Genomic DNA, 8,567 nt, shown 5'->3' on the forward strand with positions numbered 1-8,567 from the left:
GTTGACCCTGTTGTCCACAAGAAAAGGGCAGTGCGCGGCGGCAACCAGTGAAAAACAAAGCACCATTGTAAATACCAAGACCCATATTTATGTTTATTTATTTTCCCCTTGTACTTTAACCATTTGCTAATCATTAAACACTGTATATAGACATAATATGACATTTGAAATGTCTTTATTATTTTGGAATTCTTGTGTAGCTGTAATGTTCACTGCTTAATGTGACTTGAGAGGAGAGAGAGAGGAGGGTTCAGAGAGAGAGGAGGGGTATAGAGAGTAGAGAGAGGAGGGGTTTAGAGAAGAGAGAGAGGAGGGATATAGAGAGAGAGAGGGAGGGGTATAGAGAGATGAGAGGAGGAATAGAGAGAGAGAGATGGAGGGGGTTGTAGAGAGAGAGACGAGGAGGGGTATAGAGAGAGAGCAGGAGGGGGCTATAGACGAGAGAGGAGGGCGCGTATCTGAAGGCGGGATTAGAGAGACGAGGGAGGTCGGTATAGAGATGAGAGAGAGGAGGGGTATTAAGAGAGAGAGAGAGGAAGGGGGTTATAGAGAGACAGAGAGGAGGGCTTATAGAGAGAGAGAAAAGGAGGGGGTTATATAGAGAGAGAGAGAGGACTGGCGGCTATATATATATACTATATATAAGAGAGGAAGAGGAGGGGTATGGAGCGAGACGAGGAGGGGGTATAGACGATGAAGAGAGAGGAGGGGGGTTATAAGAGAGGAGAGAGGAGGAGGGGGTACATATATATATATAGAGGAAGAGAGAGGAGGGGTATAGAGAGAGAGAGAGGAGGAGGGGTATATAGAGAGAGAGACTAGCAGGGGTATATGAGAGAGATGCAGAGGGGGTCGGTATATATATAATATATATAGAGAGAGAAGAGGAGGGTATAGAGATGAGAGAGAAGGGGGTATATATATTATATATATTATAGAGAGAGAGGAGGGGTATTATAGAGAGAGAGATGGGGAGGTATAGAGGAGAGAGAAAGAGGAGGGGTATAGAGAGAGAGAGAGGAGGGGGGTATAGATGAGAAGAGAGAGGAGGGGTATAGAGAGAGAGAGAGGGGGGGTATTTAGAGGAGAGAGAGAGGAGGTGGCGAGGGTATGAGAGAGAGAGAGGAGGGATTAGAGAGAAGAGATGAGGAGGGGGTATAGAGAATGAGAGAGAGGAGTGGGTAGAGAGAGAGGGGAGGGGGGTATAGCAGGACGAGAGCAGGAGGAGGGGCGTATAGAGAGAGGAGAGAGGAGGGGGTATACGAGAGAGAGAGAGGAGGGTATAGCAGAGAGAGAGAGGAGGGGGTATTAGAGAGAGAGAGTATGAGGGGTATTTAGAGAGAGAGACGAGGAGGGGGTATAGAGAAGAGAGAGGAGTATAGAGAGGAGAGAGAGGAGTGGCGGTATTAGAAGAGAGAGAGAGGAGGGGTATAGTATAGAGAGATAGAGAGGAGGGGTATAGAGAGAGAGAGAGAGGACGGGGTATAGCAGATAGAGCAGAGAGGAGGGGGTATTATGAGAGAGAGAAGAGGAGGGTATTGCTATGAGAGAGATCCAAGCAGTGAGGCTGTGGAGGTATAGAGAGAAAGAGAGGAGGGGTATAGAGAGGAGAGTAAGAGGAGGGGGTATAGAGAAGAGACGAGAGGAGGCTCGGTACTTATATATATTCTATTAGCATAGAGAGAGAGAGAGGAGGGGTGGTATTAGAGAGAGAGAGAGGAAGGGTATAGGAGAGAGAGAGAGGAGGGGGTATAGGAGAGAGAGAGCCAGGAGGGGGGTATAGACGGAGAGAGGAGAGGAAGGGGGTTTTTATAGAGAGAGAGAGCAGGAGGTATATATCTATATATATATAGAGAGAGAGAGGAGGGGCTGTATAGAGCGAGAGAGGTTCAGGGGTATAGAGAGAGAGGAGGAGGGTATAGAGAGAGAGATGGACGGGAGGGGGTATAGAGACGAGACGAGGAGGGGGTATAGAGAGAGAGAGAGGACCCATGACGTACTAGCACGAGGATGCGAGAGAGGCGAGGGGGATTATATGAGAATGTAGACCGAAAGAGGCGAAGGTGGGTTATAGAGAGAAGAGAGAGCGACGGGCTGTATAGTGAGCGAAGAGAGAGTCAGGAGGGGGCTCCACATAGTTATACATGACTATTAATATACGAGAGAGAGAGAGAGACCACAGCAGGAGGGGGTTAGAGAGACAGAGAGAGAGGAGGGTACGCGTATCTAGAGAGAGAGCAGGGAAAGGGCGGGTATAGAGAGCAGAGAGGAGGCGGGAAGTATACGAGTGAGGAGAGAGGAGGGTGCTGTATAGAGAGACGAAGAGAGGACAGGCCACGCGCTCCGCCTATTAGAGACCGACGAACTGAGACGAGGAGGGTATAGAGGAGAAGACAGAGGAGGTGACCGGGGTATAGACGAGAGAGGAGAGGAAGGGTTAGTAGAGAGTAGAGAGAGGAGGGAGCGGTTCATAGAGAGATGGAGAGGACCGGGAGAGAAGGTATAAGATAGACGAGAGAGGCGCCAGGCGGCGGTATAGACGAGAGAGAGAAGAGGAGGCCGTATAGAGACGATGAGAGAGGAGCGCGGTGACTAGAGCCAGGAGATGAGGGAGGCGGTATAGAGAGAGAGAGAACGGCAACAGCTCGCTATTATGAGAGGAAAGGGAGGAGGGGGTATAGAGAGAGAGCGAGAGCGAGGCGGTATAGAGAAGAGTGGAGAGAGGAGGGTATCTTAGAGAGAGAGGAGAGGAGGGGTTATAGACGAGAGAGAGGAATGGGACCGGATTAGAAGATGAGAGGAGAGGAAGGGGAGGTATAGAGAGAGATATGAGGCAAGCGGCTATAGAGAGAGCGAGACGAGGAGGGGTTATACGAGAGCAGAGAGAGGCGCCAGGGGTATAGAGCAGAGAGGAGAGGAGGCGTATCGAGAGAGAGAGAGTTAGGGGCGTAATTATATATATAGAGAGAGATAGAGAGAGAGGAGGGGTATAGAGACGAGAGAGAGTACGGCAACCAGAGGCTAGTAGGAGCAGAGAGGAGAGGAGGGAGGGCGGCTATAGCGTAGAGAGAGGAGCAGGACGGGGTCTATAGCCGACGAGACGGAAGACGAGAGGGATCGTATATTTAGAGACGAGGAGAGGTCAGGAGCTGCGGAGTATAGACGAGAGAGAGGAGGAGGGGAATTGGTCGGTATAAGAGTCTGCTGGGACGAATTGAGAGCAGGGCGGTCCTATAGATAGATGACGCAAGGGAGGGCCGTCCCAGGCCCTCGGTATAGAGAGAAGAGAAGAGAAGGCGACCGGGGGTATTACATATATAGAGAGAAGGAAGGGGCCTACCTAGAGAGCAGAGAGAGGATGGGGGATACTATATATATATAGAGAGAGACGAGGGGAGGGTAGAGAGAGAGGAGACGAGAGGAAAGGAAGGGGGTATAGAGAGAGGAGAGACGGAGGGGTATATATAATATTAAGAGAGAGAAGCAGGATGATGGGAGAGGCGTAGAGACACGAGAGGACGAAAGTGCAGGGGGAATGTAGAGAGAGAGAGGACGGGTCGCCGGCGCTATAGAAGAGAAGAGGAGGGGGTATCAGAGAGAGGGTGCGGGGATAGAGAGAAGGAAGGAGGGGTATAGAGAAAGGAGAGGAGTGGTATATATATTAATAGACGAGAGGAAGAGGGAGGGGGTTTATAGAGACGAGATGAGCAGGAGTGGGATATATATAACAACTACTCTGCCTCAAAAATAACAGGAACACTTAAACATCACAATGTAACTCAAGTCAATCACACTTCTGGAAAATCAACTGTCACTTAGGAAGCAAACACTGATGACAATAAATTTCACATGCCTGTTGTGCAAATTGGGAATAGAGCAACACGGATGGAAATTATAAGGCAATTTTAGCCAACACCATCCTACCTCCCAATGAAAGAGTGATCTCTCGCAGGTGCGGTGACCACAGACCACTTCTCAGCTTTCCCTTATGCTTCTCTGGCTTTGAATTGTTATGGTCACTTTTGATATGTCTGGCGGTGCTCTCACTCTAGATGGTAGATGAGACGGAGTCTAACAACCACACAAGGTGCTCAGGTAGGTTCAGACTCATCCAGGATGCACTCAATGCAGCCTGTGCTGCAAGAAGGTTTTGCTGTTGTCTGTCAGCGTCAGGTGTCTAGGCAGGACGGCGTTACAGGAGACAGGCCAGTACATCAGGAGACGTGGAGGAGGCGTAGGAGGGCACAACCAGCAGGAGCACCGCTACCGTCGCTTTGGCAAGGAGGAGCACTGCCAGAGACCTGCAAATTACCTCCAGCAGCGCACAAATGTGCATGTGTCAGCATATGGTATCACAAGGGCTCTGAGGATCTCATCTGGTACCTAATTGGCAGTCAGGCTTACCTCTGGCGACACATGGAGGGCTGTGCGCTCACAAAGAAATGCCACCCCACACAATGATGACCCACCACCAAACGGTTCATGCTTGGGAGGATGGTGGCAGGCAGCAGAAACGTTCCTCCACGAGGTTCCAGACTTGTCACGTTGTCACTATCATGTGCTCACTGTGCTTCACAGTGATCTGCTTCTCATCTGTGAAAGAGCAGCGGGCGCCAGTTGCGCGAATTTGCTATCTTTGGTGTCTTCTGGCACAATGCCAAACGTACTGCACGGTGTAGGCATGTAACAACCCACCATGGTGGACGTCGGGCCTCTATTACACCTATCATTGGTCTGTTTTCTTGACCGTTTTGAGGCAGACACGTGCAATTTGGCCGCTGGGAGGTATTTGCAGGGCTTGGATGTCCTCCTGTCAAAGGCGGAGGTAGCGGTACTGCTGCCTGGGTTGTTGCGCCTCCTACGGCCTCCCTCCCGTCTCCTGATGTCCTGGTGTCTTCCTGGGTAGCGACCTCCGATGCTCTGCGACACCTACGCATGAGCAACATGCAAACCTTTTGCCACAGCTCGCATTGTGTGATCTGGATGAGCTGCCACTTACGCTGAGCCTACTTGTGTGGGTTGATAGACCTCCGTTATTATGGCATCACACTAGAGTTGAGAGCAACGCAGCTTCAATAGTGGACTCTAACAATCCAGCCGGAAGCCCTAGGGAATGAGAAGTGGTCTGTGGTCACACCTGCAGAATATTCCTTTATTGGGGGTGTCTGGCTTATTGCTATAATTTACTTTTGTCTTATTCCATTTTGCACAACAGCATGTGAAATTATTGTATCCAGTGTTGCCTTCTAAGTGGACAGTTTGATTTTCACGAAAGTGTGATTGATATGGAAGTTACATTGTGTTGTTTTAAGTGTTCTTTATTTTTTTGAGCCAGTGTATATATATATATTATTAGAGAGAGAGGAGAGAGGAGAGGAGGGGGTATAGAGAGAAAGAGAGGAGTGGGTAATAGTATATAGAGAGAGAGAGAAGGAAGGGGTATATTATATATAGAGGAGAGAGAGAGGAGGGCGGTATGCAGAAGAAAGAGAGGAGGTGGGTTAGAGAGAGAATGGAGGGGCCCATCATTAGTGTATTGTTGCCCTTTGACTTCTACAGTTTTCCTGTAGATCGTAGAGGAGTATTGCTGTATTTAGCCGTAGGGTGCTGTGGTCCCGGGCATCTGTGGAGGGGTGAGTCCCTGTCTAAAGGCTCCATGTCATATTCCTGACCCCAAGGAGGTGGCCTGGGCCAGGGCCTGCTCTGCTGGAGGCCTGGGGTGGTTGATGCTGGGGTGTGGTGGTACAAGCTCAGAGGGTTGGTCAGAGGTTAGACTGCCCACAGGAGGGCGGCTGTGGAGCACAGGAAATGCAAGGATAGGTCAATCAACAACATCAACAATATAACAATTACAACACTACATAAAGTTTACCGCTGTGTGTTGTGTGTGTGTTGTGTGTGTGTGTTTGTTGTGTGTGGTGTGTGTGTGTGGTGTGTGTGTGCTGGTGTGTGTGTTGTGTGTGTGTGGTGTCGTGTTGTGTGTGTGTGGTGTGTGTGGTGTTGGTGTGATCGTGTGTGTGTGTGTGTGTGCTGTGTGTTGTGTGTGATGTGTGTGTGTGTGTGTGTGTGTGTTGTGTGTTCAGTGACTGCTCATATTGGGCACACTTGGTTGATTAAAGTTGTTTACGTTCCAACTTTTCAAGTAAATTTACGTGGAACAACGTGGGAACAGACGTTGAATTGACGTTGAATTGACGTCTGTGACCTAGTGGGTGGTACAGTACCTACCAGGGGAATGTGACTGGCGTTGTTCTTATTGCTGTCTTGTTGCGGCTGCTGTTGCTGCCTTCTGGCCAGTGCTTCTTTCATCTACAATATCAACAGAACTAATTATTTAATTTACATTAACGTCTACAATTTAACAGAAATTTATTTAATTCATATATCGTCTACATTTTATACAGAAATATTAATTTAAATTACATATACGTCTCAATTAACGAATATCTATTACAGCAAATCATATAATTTAATTACATATACAGTTTACTTACAATATCAACATAAATATATTGAATTACATTTTAAGTTTTAAATTCACAATATAAACATAATATAATTGAATTACTCATATTTACAGTTACATCTACAATATAAAACAGAAATATAATTTAATACAATATTAAGTTAAATCCACTATAAGAGAAATATATTTATAATTAATAGACAGTTACATCATACAATACTAAACATAATCATATTTAATTAATATTTAAGTTACATAAGTATAAACAGACTATAGGTTCTATTACCATCTATAGTTTACATATCACCCACACGCTCACCCCCCCCCCTCTCTCAAACCTAGTCTTCATAGGAACTGTTCACTCAGTTGAAACATTATTATACGTGGAGGGAAGAAAAGAACATATTTATGGAGAGAAACCACACACGCGTGCGCGCTGTAGGAACATACAGCCCTTATTGGAAGGATCTATGAGTTGAGATGTCATCAGTTTCCTGAATAGGAGGAGATAACAGAGTTGATTCCAGGTTTGGCAGACACAGAGACTGCCGAAGAGTTCCCTTATTAATGGTGGTACACATGAAAGTATCTGGGGTAGCAAGTGTGTTTGGGGGGAGTGGGGGGCGGGGGGGTGCAAGGCGGCATACATTTACTGTACTTGCTGCTTTTGGTTTTGGACCAGACCTGCAGACTCTACGCTCAGACGGTCTCGCTGCAAGGTTCTCCCTCTTGGAGAGGAAGGAAAGGACAGAGGAGAAGGGACAGAGGGAGAGAAGAGGGAGGGACGAGGGAGAGAAGAGGAGAGGGACAGAGGGAGAGAAGAGGAGAGGGAAGGAGGAGAGAAGACGAGAGGCGACAGAGGGAGAGAAAGGAGGAGAGGGACAGGGGGACAGAAGAGGAGATGGACAGATGGATGAGAAGGAGAGTGACAGAGGGAGAGAAGGGGACAGAGGGAGAGAAGAGGAGAGGGACAGAGGGAGAGAGAAGAGAGAGGACAGAGGAGAGAAGAGGGAGGGACAGAGGAAGAAAGAGGAGAGGGACAGGGAGAGAAGAGGAGAGGGACAGAGGGAGAGAAGAGGGACCAGGAGGGCAGAGAAGAGGAGAGGGACAGAGCGGACGAGAAGAGGAGAGGGACAGAGGAGAGAAGAGGAGAGGACAGAGGGATGAGAAGAAGGAGGAGGCGACAGAGCGGAGAGAAGAGGAGAGGGACAGAGGAAGAGAAGAGGAGAGGGACAGAGGGAGAGAAGAGGAGAGGGACAGAGGGAGAGAAGAGGAGAGGGACAGAGGGAGAGAAGAGGAGAGGGACAGAGGGAGAGAAGAGGAGAGGGAAGGAGAGAGAGGAAGTAAACGTGATATGACCCTTGTAGTCTACATATCCTAATATAAGGACACTTCCATGATGACTCTTATCGGTACAGTGTATTAACTATAGCTACCAAACCTCAGACCCTTGTGATGAAGACAATAATCAGCTGTTGGAGAGTATTCTGATTGAGGACCCTTCAAAGTGCAAACTACACCCCCAGCTTTTCTGCTTTCTCTTTAGGAGCCCGTTGGTGTACACCTAGGCCCTACCTTCCGGCAGGGCTTGGAGGAGACTTCGAAGGATGCTTTGAAGGCCCGTCTCTGGTGGGTGGTCAGAATGGTGCGTGGACGTTTGGGTCGTTTGTGTTCAGGGTCGTCTGCTCCGCCGCCACGTCTGCCTGAAGCCTTCACACTGCCCTCATCCCCTTTCTCCTCCTCCTCCTCRTCCTCATCATCACTTTCACCTGCCAAGACAGGACAAATGGAAAAAAATCCATATATTACCATTCTGAGGTTTATAGACACACACACACACACACACACACACAAACACACACAGAACGTGTACCTGAGTCTGATGAGGTGGGTCTGTCCACTTCCTGGTTGTAGTCTCTAGCACAGAGCAACCGTCCTTCCCTGAGGACACAGCAGTCTCCAGTCCGCAGAAGACAGGAACACAGACTGCAGCTAAAACAGGCCAGGTGGAACACTGCAGCTCCAGCATGCATCACCAGCTCTGCAGGGGAGATGGCCTCTGCACAGCCACCACATCTCACTGCAAACAGACTGGAGGGAG

The 8,567-nt window shown here is 48.6% G+C and overlaps 1 pseudogene; it reads right to left on the bottom strand.

Moving 5' to 3' along the window:
* Nucleotides 1–4,695: 4,695 nt before the first annotated feature.
* The window catches only part of LOC112075674 (LIM/homeobox protein Lhx1-like), a 30,253-nt pseudogene continuing 26,381 nt past the window's right edge, over nt 4,696–8,567 (bottom strand).

The sequence above is a fragment of the Salvelinus sp. IW2-2015 genome, unplaced genomic scaffold (genome assembly GCF_002910315.2).
Source record: "Salvelinus sp. IW2-2015 unplaced genomic scaffold, ASM291031v2 Un_scaffold3335, whole genome shotgun sequence".
NCBI classification, from domain to species: Eukaryota; Metazoa; Chordata; class Actinopteri; order Salmoniformes; family Salmonidae; genus Salvelinus; species Salvelinus sp. IW2-2015.